Source organism: Aphelocoma coerulescens (genome assembly GCF_041296385.1).
Source record: "Aphelocoma coerulescens isolate FSJ_1873_10779 chromosome Z unlocalized genomic scaffold, UR_Acoe_1.0 ChrZ, whole genome shotgun sequence".
NCBI lineage: Eukaryota > Metazoa > Chordata > Aves > Passeriformes > Corvidae > Aphelocoma > Aphelocoma coerulescens.
In genome coordinates, this window is record NW_027184085.1 from 3,973,900 (window position 1) to 3,990,482 (window position 16,583).

Genomic DNA, 16,583 nt, shown 5'->3' on the forward strand with positions numbered 1-16,583 from the left:
ATTGAGTCACTTTGGTTCTTCACCAAAGTATTTTTGTTCCTTGTCAAACCTGGCCATCTTGATAAATTACCATGGAAGACAGGAGTAGGGATTCCAGGTTTGGTCAAAATGCTGCTTGAATTTAAACGGCATGGAGTCAAAACCAGCCAGTGGAGTCCCCACAAATGTACCACAATTACTTTTTTTTTTCCCCATAGGCATGCACAAAAGGACATTGGCTACTTTCAGACTTTTGCTGTCTACAGTGGTAAAATAAACACTCTTGGCATTTGCTGGGGAACAGAGGGAGAGTCTGCTCATGTGCAGCCATGAACAGTCCCAAGATTTTAGATGGATTACTTTATATAGAAAAGGAGATCCCAACACAGTTAGCGAGTTTAGCCAAGTGGAAGTGCTCTGCCCTAAATGATGAGGAAAGGAAAGGGCACAATTAAAAGGAATTGCAGCCATTGCTCAATGTCAGGGCACAGCAGAGAGATGGCCCTTGGTGGCAGGAATTACAAACAGGCAGATAAACTTTTGGTCACCTTGGGAGAGCCTGCAACCTGCCAGGTGTGGGGACATCTCTTACTTGGTGAGCTCAGCATCTCACAAGTCCCAGCAAGGTCAGATAATGTGCAGAAATTATACTTTTCACTCCTTCCAGAAGAGAATCTGGGAAAAAACTAAGACATTGAAAAGGCTGTACTGATACCTAATCTGATAACTACCCAAAATGCCTCATATTTGGGCTGCAAATATTACAACCTGTCAAACTCTGAGGTTTTCAGGAGACTTCTTCCAACTGGCATCCCCTGCCTGTGACTCCCATGTGTCAAAGGTGTTTTGCTCTTGCGCCGTTACTACAGTCCTTCAACAACTAGTCTGTAATCTGTTAAAGTCAAAAATTATTTCCCAGAAATAAGTGATTAAGCTAGAAGTTAAAGCAAGTTTATTAAAATACTATGTTAGAGATAGGAAACTGAGGCACAGAGAGACACTCCTTTGTCTTACTGCAGAACAACTTCAAGACACCCCACAGTATATGACACAAGTTGGAGCTATAAAAGGACCTAGAAGAGAGTCACACATTTCCCAAAAGGCCACTGGGTACCTTGGGGTGGCTATAGCATTAACATATGCTTGTGGTTAGGAAACTGCATCCACATATATTGCATTGATGATCAGCTTGTCCCACCACCCTCTGCAAAGTCGTTACATTGAAAAGATAATCCAACTCTTTTTTTAAACACAAGCCAAGGAAAAAACCTCCCACTTTTAGACCCTACTATGGCTCTAATGCCACCTGAGCTCAAGGTAAACCATGGCCATGTTCTCCTGTCCAAATGAGAGTATCACCAGTTTTATTCAACACAGAGAAATCACAAGATGTTGCCCATAACAACCTGGAAAACCAAGAGCGCAAGGGAAATACAAACCCAAAACCTGAGGGTTTTTTCTTTTCCTCTGACAATACAAGAATGAAGGGTGTCTTCCATTCCCTAAGAAAAAAAACCAAATGAAAACAATGCACTGGATAAATAATCCCACCTCATTTCCCAGCTGCAGATGCTCCTCGCCTAATGTGCATTGGATGAATGAGCTACTATCTCTACCTTATTTTAGGAAAGCTTCTTATGAGCAGATGCTTAATTTGCAGATAGGTGTCTAACATTAGGCAGCTAAGTTGAAAGGCAAAAGGAAAAAAAAAAAGGCATATGGACAACATTTGCAGCCAGTCGCAACTCTGTTCCAGAGCAGATGGAGGCCTTGTCATTCAGGGGTTTCCTCACACACACCAAGCAGTTCAGTGGGGATAGGGAAAGGGGCTTCTGTTTGGATGCTTCTGTCTGGAACCAGATTAGAGGAAAGCACGCTTTTCCACAGCACACGCCTTGTGTTACATTAAACATGCATGTGCAACTTCAGCTTTTATTCAGTGATCTGAAACAGAGCCCTCCAGGGTGCTAAGGGTTAGTGAGTTCTTGTTTGTTTATCTGTATGTTGTTTTACAGTTTCTAGTGCCCAAGGATTTTGTTAAGAAATTAAAACACCTCGCTGGGGCTATCCTGCTGTGGTTGTTGCCTCCTAATATTTCCCTCCTTCCTTCATCCAGCAGTGCCTGATGCTCACAGGGGAAGGAGAGGAGAACATCACAAAGAGAGGAGCCACACCTGACCAGGTAGTATAGATGTTTGGTCTTAATTCACAAAGAATAATTTCTACATTTCCTGGCCTTTCCATAACATGAGGTGCTGCTGTTTAGAAGCAGGCAGGCACAAGGTTTTCCGACAGGGAAGCTCACTTTGCCTTCTGCTGGCTCACATCCACCGCCAGACATCAGCCTTCCCAAGGCAAAGAGCAAGAAGGCTCCTTGACATATGTCCTATCATCCCACCTCTTACAGGGAATCTGGCTGGCCTCACCCACCTCCTTGCACCATGGGCTCCAGCAGTTATCCAAAGTTTGCAGAAAAATAAGAAAAACCGTGATAATAGTAACGGGCTTAATTATCTCAGCTGCACATGTGACAGGAGCTGAGCAGTTGCCAGTTTTAACAGCCTGTGGTCGAGAAACACTGAACTGCATCACCCAGAAGTCAAATGAGGGTCGGTCACAACTCGCTTCACGCCAGCGGCTCCGGGGGCACACACAAATCACTGCGGCGTTGCCCAGAGCCATCCCGTGTGGAGCTGCCAGCCCTGTTTAAAGGAGTCAGACACGAGGCACATGGCACCGGCTGGCCTCCAGGGAGCTGCCAGGCTCTGTGCTCTGGAGCTGCTGGCTGGGATTAACAGTAGGATCCTGTCTTCCAAGTCTGTGGCTGGAAAGCTCAGCTCCAGATGTGGGCTCCGCTTAGCACTGTGCCGTGCACCTTGCAGAGGCTGACAGGTCCAGCTGGGCTCTAACCTGCTCAGTTTTCATCAGCCTCACTCTCTTTTGAGCAACAGACATTGAAAATACTGTAAGCAGCTTCTTCCCCAGGGAGCTGGCACAAGCACTCAGAGGGTGGTCGGGCACTGGAATCACCCCAGGGGAAGGCCCCAAGACTGCCACAGCCCAAAAAGCATTTGGACAAAGTTCTCAGGCACGCAGTGTGATTCTTGGGGCTGTCCTGTGCAGGGCCAGGAGTTGGACTCGATGATCCTTGTGTGTCCCTTTCAACATGGGATATTATTCTTTGAGTCTATGTATAGCACTGAAACAGTGAACTCTCAAAATCCCCATGGCTACATAAATGCCATTAGGAAGAACAACACATTCAGTGTTTGTTATGTTTTATCCTCTGCTCTGTCAGGGTAATCCACACATTTTGAAGAACCAGTACCCAAGTGCCTACAGTGGTAGAGTGGGAGAGAAGGGGGGAAAGGAAGGGAAACAAGAACTGAATCCAAGGTGGAGGCAAGCGGCAGTACAACAGACAGCTGGTGTTTGGGTGGTGGTAAATCACCCTGAAATGAGCCTCTTCCCTCAGCTCAATGAGGCCTAAACAACAAAGGAAGGCACAGCTTGCAGCCGGACAGCCTGCTAGCCAACCACAGACACACATGACAGCTTCATTCAGGAGCCCGGAGTCAATACAAAAGCTCCGAAATCAATCCGACATCCTGCGACCTCAAACAATGCGTCAAATCTTCTCAGAATTGGAGCCCCAAATGAGGGGGAGCAGCATTCAAGGGAGATCAAAACGCAGGGCTGGCATTGAAAGGGACTAAAAAGGAGAAGAATGTTCCCAGTTTATTAATGGTGAGGTCTGGCCGGCTGCATCCCAGCCACCATAGGTTACGTTCATTAAAGGGCAGCGCTTTGCACGTATTATGCAGAGCGCCCGGAGAGTATGTGTTGTGTGCGTGTGTCCGCCACCGTGCCCCTCACTTGCTAGAGATCAGGATGTGCCTTTCTGCTCAGCACTGTTGTCTCCATCAGAAATTCCTCCTGTGTGAACCACAAACAGGGTTTTTTCCCACTTGAGCAAATGTATGGGCACAGACGCGCACACGTACACACGCTCTCTCTCATCCTTGAGCCTGAAAAGCATAAAGGAACTCAGACAGACTCTTTCCAACTTTAAAAAAAAAAAAAAAAAAAAAAAAAAAAAAAAAAAAAAAAAAAAGACAACATTTCACATCCCCTTCCCTCCCGGCCATACTTTCAGGTCACACACACAAAATCTATTACAAAAGACTGAAGCATTATGTGATTGCTGCTACTGCTGATGGAGTTGATTGCTCCATAAACCCCACTCCTACGTGCCATAAAGGACCTGATCCCACAACACAACAAATCTACAAAGGAGAGCAAAGGAAAAAAAAGAAAACCTGCTTCAGTCCCTGGAGTTGTCCCCTCCGGGCAGGATTGCCCCTGCTGGGGTAGTTTCACTTGCAGAATCTGTCTTGAAGCACTACACAAAAATGGCACCCTTCACCCTTCAGCAACAAAAAGGCCAAGCAAATCCTTTTTATCAGCTTCCTTTTGAAGGCAGGTGGAAAAGTATAATATAGACATACACAGGAAAAAGAAAAAAAAAAAAGATAAATGCCATTTGTAAAAGTACTGTTTGGATTTGCCTGTCCTAATTTTCTTCTTTTCAGCTGCCACGTTTGAAAGAATCAGACTTTGAAAGTTCTGTCCTCCTTGAATGCATGGCCCAAAATGGAGGGCTTGCTAGAGGAGGTCAGACTTGAAAAATATTTCTTTTTTTGTGCTGAAATGCGAATAGATGAAGAAAAAGGACTGAAATTTTCAAAGCCATCTCTGGGTCTTGATGCACATTTCCCATGAGTTTTTACTGAAGATGTGTCATAGCCTAATTGTCTTTGCTTTTCGTGTGTCACACTGATCTGATATTCAGAACAGACATGGCTGAGGAGGCGAGCAAGCTCTCTCAAATTTGGAGGATCTTAGATAAACAGAAACTGAAAACATTAAATGTTCCTTAGGGTGCAGCAAGTCCCATGTATTTTATCTCAAAATTTAGGGAAAAAAGTTAGAAAAAATATGTACACTCCATCCCTGGAAGTGTTCAAGGCCAGGTTGGAGGGGGCTTTGAGCAATTCCGTCTAGTGGAAGGTGTACCTGACCATGGCAGGAGGCTGAAACCAGATGATCTTTAAAGTTCCTTCCAACCCAAATTGTTCTGTGATTCTATGAAATGAATATTAAGGCTCCACAAAAAATCTTTATGCTTTATTCACACTTTATGTCATGAGTCCACACTGCTATTGCCACCACTCTGGGCTCCTTACAGACTGTGAGCATGATCTCCATCTCCTCCTTTGAGAAGACATCTCTAATTTTACTTTGTGATAGTGTCATACAGATGCCAGAGGGTGACTGGGCAAAGACAAGTACAGCAGATGCAAACAAGCTTTTTAAGGTAGGATGGAAGATCAGCTCCAGGGGCAAGACAAGATGAGGTGATATCCAAACTCCAGGCAAGAAGACTGCAGCAGTCCTCACCTGGGTTATCAACAGTAAGTCAAAAAAACCTCTCCATTAGCTTTCGTAGAAAGAGAAAGACTGCATCCAGTCTGGGCAAGTGCCCAAATATGTGGTAGATGAATGGTAGGAAATTATTGAGGCTCCAACAATTCCTAGCACTGCAGATGAAACAGAGTCTGCAGGGATCAAATGGAAAAATATTCAAGATTAATTTTTTTGTGAGAGTAATTAAGTGGAATTTTTTTTTTTCAGATACCTGGTGAGTCTAAATGTACAGTTTTCAAATTCAGGAAAACTGAGATCTTATTTGGATGAGCTGCCTTTTTTGTTTTGTTTTATCTTGCCTGCTTTAAACTCTGCTATTTAAATAATTTAACAATCTATCTTAAATATTTCACCAATAAATCACAGGCTTGTGTTTCTATTTCATGTTAAAACTAATCAGTGGAGGAGTGCCTGAGCTGTAAGTTAAAATTCTGCTCCACCAAGCCAACAATGCATAATCATCTCTCTGCAGAATCTCTAGTGAATAAAAACTTCTCTGCAGAATTAATGCCATATAAAAAGTTCTTTGTGCAGGCAGAGAGCACAACTGCAGCCCAAGATCATCTGCATCCTGCCAACAGGGTCAGGATTTCCAGAGCTAATTGGTGTGTAGAGCTTTCCCACCCTGGCAAGCACAAGCATGGAGCTCACAGCTGAATCCCAGACGTGGGCACATCAAGATGGTCAGGATGCTGACAGGATGCACAGAGCTCCAAATGGTCCACGTGTGTGATGATTGTATTGGGATTCCATGCTTGTTGCCATCAAAGAGGAGCAAATAGAACAAAAATTACGATGTTGTTGACCAAAATGGGTGATTTTTAAAAATGCCTCTGAAGCTTGAAGATGTTGAGAGCCTGTACCAAGGAACACCAAATCCACTGAACATCAGCAGGAATAAGACTTCTCAAGTTCCTAAACTGTGAAGCCATTTTAATCTACATTTCAATGAAGCTGAGATGCAAAAGCAACACATTTATAAAAAGTAAGAAAAGTACACCTACCTCTCCTCACTCTCTCCCAAAGTCTGAGTATATCAAAATGAAGCCAAGAAGCCTCACTATCTATAATTTAGTGCAATTCACTCTAATTTTCTTCCTAAATCATTCAGACACACTCAAGACTCCCTTTGGTCTCGGTCAGCAAAATCCAAAATGCATGAATGATGTGAATAGATAGCCAGAAGCTGATAGCTAGCATATTGAATCCAAAAGGCAAATTGAGAGAGAGAGAAACATGAAGGTCAAAATAGAAGGGAAGGGGAAGGGGGAATCACTGTCAACTACATTGTTATTAACCTGCCTTTAATTTTGTTTTGTGTCAACTTTTTACTTTGTTTTGTTTCAAAACCTAAAAGGCCATGCCTTTTGCTTCAAAGAACTGTTTAGTGGATGATCTCACTGTGATGCCCATAGGAGCAAAGCACACACAATCCTATTTGCAAAGAAAAAAATCATCTAGGGCAGCATGACTCCTCTTCTGCAGCTGGGCAAATGCCTCCATATCCCAGCTCCTAAACCTGGCTGGAACTTTCCTGGGACAGGGGGAGTGAGATGAAAATCGGAGACATCTCCTCCTCCTCCTCATTTGAGGCAGACATCCCCATCTCTCCTTCCCATGTGCAGCCAACAAGACTTCCTGCACAAACCGACACGGAAACAGCTAATTTACTGCTTTGTGTCAGGAATGTAGCCAAGGTTTCAGTCCCCTGTGCCCTGGACTCCCCTCAGCTGGGCTGCTTCATCTCAAAAAGGGTCTTCCCTTCCTCCTGCCCCTCCCCTCCAACACACACTCCTCCTCCTCTTCTGCTTTTGTAACTTATCTCCCTGCAAGCCACTTCCCAACAGGAGTTGAAATTAAACAGGCTGCCCATATGCCATGGCTCACTTGTTGTCTGTTCCCCTCACTGCCATCTGGCCTATTTGCTCAGCCAAAGAGAAAAAAAAAAATAGTGGAAAAAAAAGGAAGAGAAGGAAAGAAAAGAAAATAAAAGAAAAGAAAAAGGGGTGGAGGGGTGGGGGATAAGGAAAAGAAAAAGGATAAATCCAGACACAATGAAGATGATGAGGGAGGTGATGATGCTGTCTCTCGCATCTGCTCCTTGGCCAGGCTCCCAGATAGATCAGTAATGGAGAGCAGTAGAACCAGTGACAATTAACCCAAACATAGTCCTGTTTATTTAACCTGTTCACAGAGATCAGCCCATGTGCTGCTCCCCTGGCAAGGAGGCACCACACTCCAGCAAGGAGATTCCCACCGAGAAACTTCCAGCCAGAGGAGGAAAAGGGAGATCCTCATCTCCTGAACCAGGCTGGCAGGACATGATGACTGTGATGCCAGGCTAAGATTTTCTTTAACTCTCCAAGTCACCTTATTTTTTTCTACAGTAGCACAGGCTAGAGCAGGGAGAGGTGTGACTGTGAGAGGGGGAAGTTGCACTGGATTTTGATGCACCCTAATTTCCCCAACTCCTGACCCTGCAAAACCAGAGGAAAAGAAACAAACAAAGCAGCAATTAAGAAATCAGAATAGAAAGAAAAATAAAGTTATCCTAAAATACATCATTATTTCCACACTGCATCTTTTAAAAAATTTCATCCCTGGACAGTGAAGACAGCAGAGATTTTTGTTTTTTTTTCTTTTTAAAAAGGCAAAAAGAAAAGAGGCTGGCTCAAGGAACTGCATGGCTCGCCACCACTAAATATTTGTGCCAGGGTGGGAGCAGATCTGTGGGTATAACAGAAGTTATGTTTGTTTTTCAAGCTGAAATGAAAACTTCAAAGTTAAAAAAAATAGATTAACCTGAAAAATAGTTTTCTAAACCAGACAACTACTAAACCATTTAAACAGCAGAGTGAAAAAGGGAGTAAGAAAACCACTATTTCAACACCTTTTGCTGACTTTTTTTTCTTTTTTTTTTTTAATTTGCAATGAGACATTGAATACCTGTGCAGATGGGTGTCAAAAGCCATACGGGTGGTTCCTCTGGAGACAAACCCCACTGAGCCATGAGATGATGATAATTTCCCCTAGAGCTGCATGAGATCATGCAGGGGAAGCCCCTGCAGGGAGAGGCAGCTGGGGAGGAAGAGCAGACCTCCTCTTTCCAGGGGTTGTGCTTGGGCACAGATGCTCCCCAGAAGGAAAGGTGTTGCACAGACTGTTGGGAAGGAGCGCTTCCATTAGCCATGTGCCTGTGTCTGAGTCCTTCCCAAGCACAGAGCAGAGGAGATGATCCTCCTGAAGGCAGTACCTTCTGATTCAAGGCTGTGTTTGTCCATTGCAGCCTGACTCAACAACAGAGCAAAACTGAGCAGATTGAATGTTTTCGTGCATGATCACTCTTCTACTTGCAAGCACTGGCCTACATGAGTGTTGTCTGTCTTAGGATCCCCGTTTATCTAAACCTGTGTCTGTACCTGTAGGGAAGCAACATGCAGAATGTGGCAGGGTGCTGCCCCAAAGGAAAGGTTGCACTGAGTTTTCCAGCTGTTGGGATTGGGGTCCTGTATTATTACAGAATCAGAAAATCATAGAATGTTCTGAGTTGGAAGGGACCAACCACAAGGATCATCAAGTCCAACACCTGGCCCTTCACAGGACAACCCCAAGATTCACCCCAAAATTCACACCATGTGCCTGGTACTAGAGAACAACTCTTTCCCCACCCAAATAGCCCACTTGCAATCATCAGAAAGAAGGAAGTACTTTGTGAATGCAAAATACTTTTTAACAGTGGAAACAGAAACCAGAAGTTCACCTAAAACTGAAACACGGCATTTCCATCTTTAACACTGCTGCAGTCATCTGCAGCAGGGCCTCCAGATCTGGGAACCAATAAAAGCAGGAACATCCAGGGAGAAGTCCTCTGTGAGGAGACAAATTTCACCACAGGTTTTGGCTGACATCACCAGCCCATCCTTGCTCCACTGTTGTAGTTTATGATCTCACCACGAAGCAGCCCTGTGGAGTCATTCCCTCCTATCTTACTGCAGCCCATCCATTATCCTCTGCCTAATTGCTTCCACAGCGCTGCTGCAACAGAGATATTTCCTACAGCTGAACATTTGTATTCCCAAGAGCTGGCACCTGCCAGGTCAGGTTCCTCAGTCTTTAGATTTGATGTTACTACAGCAGGAAGGTGTTCCAGAGAACAGAAAAGTACACAAAGACAGCAATCAATCAGATTCCTCCATTTGGATATTCCTTTAAACAAAAAGGGACTTGCTAAAAATTATATTACTTTGTTCTACTGGAATAGGGTGTAAGGAAAGGGGAATTGTGCTGACTGCAATCTGTCCAATACTCCATTAATTCAGGATTCTCTCATTAGGGATAACAATGAGCTGCAATAAAATCAATGGGAAGGCAGCACAGTATGGAAAACTGGGAAGGGGAGGGTTAGTTTTTCTTGTACTTTTGTTTTGAGATGTGGGAGCTGGGAGCAATCAACACTGAGCTAATGGCATCCAAGCTGACTCCTGAACACTGCATCCCCTTTGGGGCCACACTTTTCCACAAAACCAACCAATTCGTGCTGTGAAAGGAATGAGCGCACTGGACATTTTGTAGCCTGCAGGGAAAGCCCCAGAATATCTGCTAATGTGCCCACTCACAAGATACCACTCGTGGCAGGTCAAGGAGCAGCAATTATCAACTTTCACCTCTCTAACTGGAGCTTCTGAGCACAAGGCCATCCCAGAAACACATCATTTCACATTTACACTCCGTAGCGAGGTTTCAAAATACTCTGCTCATGTGTGTTGTGATAAGGGAAGATGTTGTCCTCTCACGACTGTACTATTGGTGTGACACTGAGAAATTTTGGGGTTCTTGACTTGCCTTCCCTCTGAGGGATTTTTGTATTTTGAAAATCACTTTCACTGTCTCTGATTCCTTCCCTTCTGCCACGTTTAATTACAAGAAATCTTTTCATTATAGGAGGGCCTGGGAGTAGTTTTTCAAACCAGTAGTAGGATCCTCTCTAATCTACCATACCTGAGGTGTTCAACTGTGAGTCCTTGATTTATAAAACAGAACCTAACACCTTTAAAACTCTCCCATCCAAATATTGGATTAATACAGGCATATGGAACCTATCTAGACCTGGATAATTCACTTCCATCAGCTACAAGACCTCCAGTAGTGAAAATTAAAGGGACTGTGTTTGCCCATCTTGGCCTCATGAGGACCAAAGGACAATTGTCACCTTTCAAGAGAAGCTTCCTCAGTGCCATATCATGCCTAAACGTGCAGGCAGAAGGGGCAACACCTTCAGGGACTATTTCTGTGACAAGTTGCCACTTGTTGGCCAAGGAAGCCCAACCACATCCTCAGTATGAAGAATCAAAGGTATGAGAGAAGTCTGAAGCCTCTCTGGTGACCAGTGGCAGGACACGAGAAAATCTAATGAAGTAATGTCAGGGAGGTTTAAGTTGGATATCAGGAAAAGATTCTTCCCCCAGAGGGTGGTTGGGCACTGGAACAGACTCCTGGAGAATGGTCACAGAGCCAGCCTGGCAGAGTTCAAGAAGCATTTGGACCACACTCTCAGGCACATGGTGTGATTTTTGGGGATCTCTTGCACAGGGCCAGGAGCTGGACTCGATGATCCTTGTGGATCCCTTCCATTTCAGGATATTCTATAATTCTATGAAGACCTGAGTCCCTCTATCCTGACAGTCCCACATCTCCCTGCCATGAAGCCTATGGGTGTTGGTGCAAGGCTGCCAGGCTTGTCTTAGCTAGTGGTTCTTATCAGATTCTCCCCTTTAGGGGTGCTTTAAGGCCATCTGCCACCCCCAACTTCCCGCATCAGCTGCCTCAGCATCCGTGTTGGAAGCTCAAATAAACCCCCACATCTCTGAGTCACAGTGGGCCACAAATCCACTGCGTAAGCCTGGACCCAAGCCTACGCCTTTCTGGTACTGCAAGAGCTGGATCTAAAACTACAGGAAACAGAATGGTAACATGCAAATCAGTGGCAAGCATGGGGAGATAGCCAGCTGCTGGCCAGGGAGCCTACTCTGCCTCAAAGGAGACAAAACACAACCAAAACCCCCTTAATTCCCAGCAGAGGCTGGGGGCAGCCCAGGCGGAGCGCTGGCAGACACGGCTCCAGCCTCCTCCCTGGCCTGCCTGGAGCTTCAAAGGCCTAAATCAAAGCAGCAGGAGGAACTCAAATGCTTAGGAATCTTCAGTTTGGACTTGTTTTAACAATGGTGTCAGTTAATAAATAAATAAATAAATAAATAAATAAATAAATAAATAGATGCCCAATGACCTCTCTTATCTAGCCAAATCTGGCAAAAAAAAGCATGTTTATTTTCATTTAAATTCCCCAAAGGCAATGTAGGGTTTTCTGAGAGTGCCTGAAGTCCAAAAAACCACTCAGATTTCTCTGCATTTTCATTTTTTGAGAGAAAAATTATGGTTTTGGGGAAGGCAAGGACCGCTTTGTTTTCATTCGAAGTCTGAGGGAGACCTGTCCAACCAAACCTATCAAACTTATCAGCTCCCACCCATGTTACTTCACCATCTTTCTAACATTTCATGTTCACTTTCACCCAAGCTTGGTTGTACTATTTTCTGGAGGGTTTACAAGCAAAATCAGTGGGGGAAGGATGAAGTACATTTGTAATTCCTAAAATATTCCAAACAAGCAAAGTGTCCTGTAGGAAGCATGGATGATCTGAGCTTCTATTCTGGTTGTAAAATGTTACAACAACAGGGCAAACAACTGAACAATGACATCAAGATATCGATAGCCCTTACTGCAAAATACCATCCCTCCCTTTAGCCCCACATGTTAGGAACTGCATTGCTTTGAACTGTTATTACCCATTCCTCCCACCCAATCCTCTGCAAAGATAAAAATCAAGGTCTGGGCTGCTGAGTCAGATTGCAAACACCCAAACAAGACATTTACTCAGACACAGTTGTTTTTGGTCCCTGCTTCACTGAAACTCTGTGTTTTTGGGCTTGTAGGAGGCTCCTTTAACTTCTTTCAGAGAAATGAGTTGCTGAGAACTAGAAGCCACACACAGGGAGGAAAAAAAAACCACAACAAAACAACCAAAAAACCAAGAAATAAATTTATTTTGTGACCAAGGCAAATTTCTAAACTTCTGGTCAGAAACTAGTTTTTCTTGATATAAAATCCTGAGCAACTCAGTAGACAATCCTGGAGAAATATTATGGTAGGAAGATGAAACATTAGCCTGGAAATTTTGAAATATAAGCTTTTTGGAACAGCAATGCCATATATGAACAACCTGTGGCAGTTCAAGTTACAGCTGTGAGCCTCAGTTTCCCCTGAAAACTGATATCCAAAGTGGTCGGGCTCTCCCCATGAAAAAAAACACAAACCAAACAAATAAAAAGAAAACCCTCTATTTTAAGAGGCTTGTATTATGTGAATTATTTAAGAAATTAGAACTTTTGAGGTGACCAGACTCATCAGTCCTCTGAGAGAAGCTCTTCTCTTTTGTGTTACATAAAAAAGTACAATTTCCCACTGTGAGGTGAGCTCAGCCTTCAGGTCAAAACAGCTGAAGACACCCCGGCAAAGTTTAGATTTTCCATTTCTCTTGGGCTTCTTCAAGTCTCCTTTTTTGTTTCAGTTTATATTTCCTGTCTCGCTGCCCTTTCATTTTTAGGGTTTCAGATTTAAACAAAAAACCAAAAGCAGTGCTGACTCAAGATCTTTTTTGTGTTTCTCTCATTTTGACTAGAAACCAGAACAGACCAAATAAAATGAATGATATCACTCTGGGGTTCAAAGTGCTTTGTAGATCTAACTCTTTTCTCACAGAGGATGGCGCGTGCTGTCATATCCTTTATTTGAAGGGAGGGAGATCAAAACAGAGGAAGTTTAGCTTTCATTTTAAGCACAAAACCCATGTTTCCAATTCCTTAGCTTGCATGCTGAATACACCTGGGCTTTGAGGTCCAAAACTTTTGGGAATCTGAACCCCAAACGTTCATGCAAACATGATGCAGCACATGTGCTGAAAATAGTAAAGATTAAATAAAATCAAATCTCCCTTGCTCGACACAGAAGGGATAAAGTTCTCTTTTGAAGGTGAACAGGGGTTTGTAGCTGAGAACCATGGTCCTTGCTGCAAGACACTGTTCTGTTACAGGACATAGTTTTGTGTTGGTCTCAAATCCACTGGCCTCTCAACATCCCCAAAACAAGTAAACAATGACGAGTTTTTAACTGAATTTGATTGACTTCTCTTGTTTGTTTTTTTTTTCTGGCAGGGCTACAAATGAAGGATCAGCTCTTTAGAGACTGCAGCTAAAGCTGTTAAAGCTCCCTTGCTCCCTGCACTGTGAGGAGTGCAGAGGATGAGTGCTCACATCTTTCTCCTAATTTCAGCACCTGGGAATTATTTCCCTTATCCTGTAATTTTGACCTCTTTTCCTTTCACTGCCACTTGCAGTCAGAAAGCAAAAATCCAGTCCCGGGGGAATATATGGGATGTTTTACATCCCAGGACAACACTTCAACACTTTGTTTTGGGACTGCAAAAGGAGGCAAGACAATCACCTGCTTGAGTGAGCTCTTTGGACGAGGCAAACAAGTGTCACTTTGTTCTCCCTTGTGCAACCCAGGCACAGACTGAGGGGGGTAAGGGAAGGTCAAGCCAGACCCATGATTTAAAGGCAGGAGGATGGTTTGATGACTGAATGAGTCGGGGGCTTCATTTTCAGCTCATGCTGACACAGAGCATTATGCACAGGGAGGCACAGAATCATGGAATCTTTCAGGCTGGAAAATACCTCCAGATCATTGATTTTGACAGTTCCCCCAGAACTGCCAGGGCCACCACTAAACCAAGTCCCCAAGTGCCGTATCTACACGGCTTTTAAACCCCTCCAGGCATGGTGATAGAGGGCTTTGGTGAAGAAAAGTTTTAATATTCAATCTAAACCTCCCCTGGCACAGCTTGAGGCTGTTTCCTCTCAACCTGTCCCTGTTCCCTGGGAGCAGACCCTGACCCCCCCCTCCTCCCCGGCTGCCCCCTCCTGTCAGGCAGTTATGGAGACACAGAAGGCCCCCCCTTTTCTCCAGGTTGAGCCCCTTTCCCAGCTCCCTCAGCCACTCCTGGTGCTCCAGTCCCTTCCCATCTCCATTCCCTTCTCTGGACACATTCTCTGTTAGTGCCTCAGTTTCCCCACTGTAGGTGGTGACTGTGCTGCTTTGTTCCCATCACAGGCCTCCTGAATCAAGGCAGAAACCTGCAGTGGTGAGCAACCACCACACCATAGCCATAGGCAGGAAAAGAGTCATCCCTTGCCTTGCTCCAGCAGCAGGAATATTGCCCCAACCCTGTCAACTGCTTTCCAGGAGTAGCTGTAGTGCAAGGCCAGCAGAATGGAACCCTGGCAGCCCTCAGCATGCCTCACTGGAAGCTGATCCACAAAGCCAGGCAAGCTTTCCTTACTTTTGCTCAACAACAAAGTTTTGGAGCTGCTGATAAGTGCTGAAGCTTTAACCAAGCCCATATTGACTATTAGGAATCTCTTGACTGCCTCTTGGGCATCTTTAAGGAGCACATAAGATTCCAAGAGCCCAGATGCAACACAACTTGCTGGCCACAAACCGGGTACACTCCTGCCAAAACCTTCCTCTGCTGCAGCTATGGCATGCTCCAGAAAACATTTTATAAGTCAGCCTCCCAGCTTTATGACAAGAGCATTTAGAAGGGAATGTAAACTTTGCTGACCCTAATGTTGCTTTTTGGCTCGAGGAGCTGTTTCTTTTTACATCTTTTTTTCCCTACTCCCCGACTCCTTAACTAACACCATATTTCTAAGAAAGAAGGAAATTGTGTTAATTGAAACCTTCTCAGTACATTATCAGCTTTAGAAGGAGCATTTGGGGAAGGGGAAGGCAGAAGGCTTAGGGCAGGATTAAATCACCCCTTGAAGGAAGATGTCAGGGTGTGAAAGGCCAGCGAACTGCTCTTGGTCACATCAACCTGGAATTTTTTCCTCACAAGTGCCACCAGTGCTTCCCACCTACACCCAAGAGTAAGCAAGAAATGCCAGAGGGCTGGGCCAAGGCGGAAATCAGTGCAGCCAATCTGTGATGGACCAGACAAACACAATTTCCCTCTCTTCATTTCCACGACTGTAATAGCCCTGGCCAGGCACAAGGGCACCATGCATTACACAGACTTGAAACACAGCTGAGTATTATCATTGCTACAAGAGGATAAAACCAAGGGTTGAGTAGTTGTTGTGTTTTATCAACACACCATCAAATCTCATTAATCTCCTGTCCAACAGATGAGAGATGGATCATCACAACATCTGGGTCTTTCATGGTAGCACCTCCAAGCTACAAGCTAGGCTTGCAGAGAAAGTTTGGACAGGGCTTGGAGCAGCCTGGTCTAGTGGAATGTGTCCCTGCCCATAGCAGGGGCTTGGAACAAAATGATCTTGAAGGTCCCTTCTAACCCAATCTTTTCTATGATTCAATGAAAACAAGACTTCTGTAGCTGCAAAAACATCAAGAATTGGTCAAATTCTGCTTGTGAGACATGTTAAGTTCAGAGGGGCAGCATTTTGACTCTGCAGTTGCATGGGAAAAATGACCAAGCAAAATGTAAGCCTCAGGCTCCAGGGATTTCCAGAAGCATAATCGCAAAGCTTTTGGAAACAGGTTTAGTGGGAACAGTGCTTTTACTGAAGTCCTCCCATCCTTCCCTCCCTGGCTGGCTGACTTTCCCCGTCTCGATCTGCAGCCTGCCTGAATACCACCCAAAATATTTTCTCAATTAGAGGAGAAAACAGGAATTTGCCACTTGTCTGCCTCTATTCTGCTGCCTGTCAGCATTCAGCAAATATTTCAATCGTAGCCCTTTGCATGCTGCTAGCCCTGCTCATTTAACCTTTGGCCCTCCCCTAGGCTAATCCATCGGCCTTTACCTTCAAACCTTTACAGCCAAGGGCTGACTGCAGGATGGGCCGGCAGAGAGGGGAGGATGAAAGGGGTGTTGTGAATGATAAATTATGCCAGATTTCATTGCAGTTTAGGGAGGGTGAGCAGAGAGGATGGCAATTTCTGACCGTGCTCCTCAAAGAATTCAACAGCCAGCAGCTGG

The 16,583-nt window shown here is 44.6% G+C and overlaps 1 protein-coding gene across 5 annotated transcripts in view; it reads right to left on the bottom strand.

The window, feature by feature from the left end:
• The window catches only part of SETBP1 (SET binding protein 1), a 269,098-nt gene that overhangs the window by 219,459 nt on the left and 33,056 nt on the right, over nucleotides 1-16,583 (bottom strand). The window lies entirely within an intron of this gene.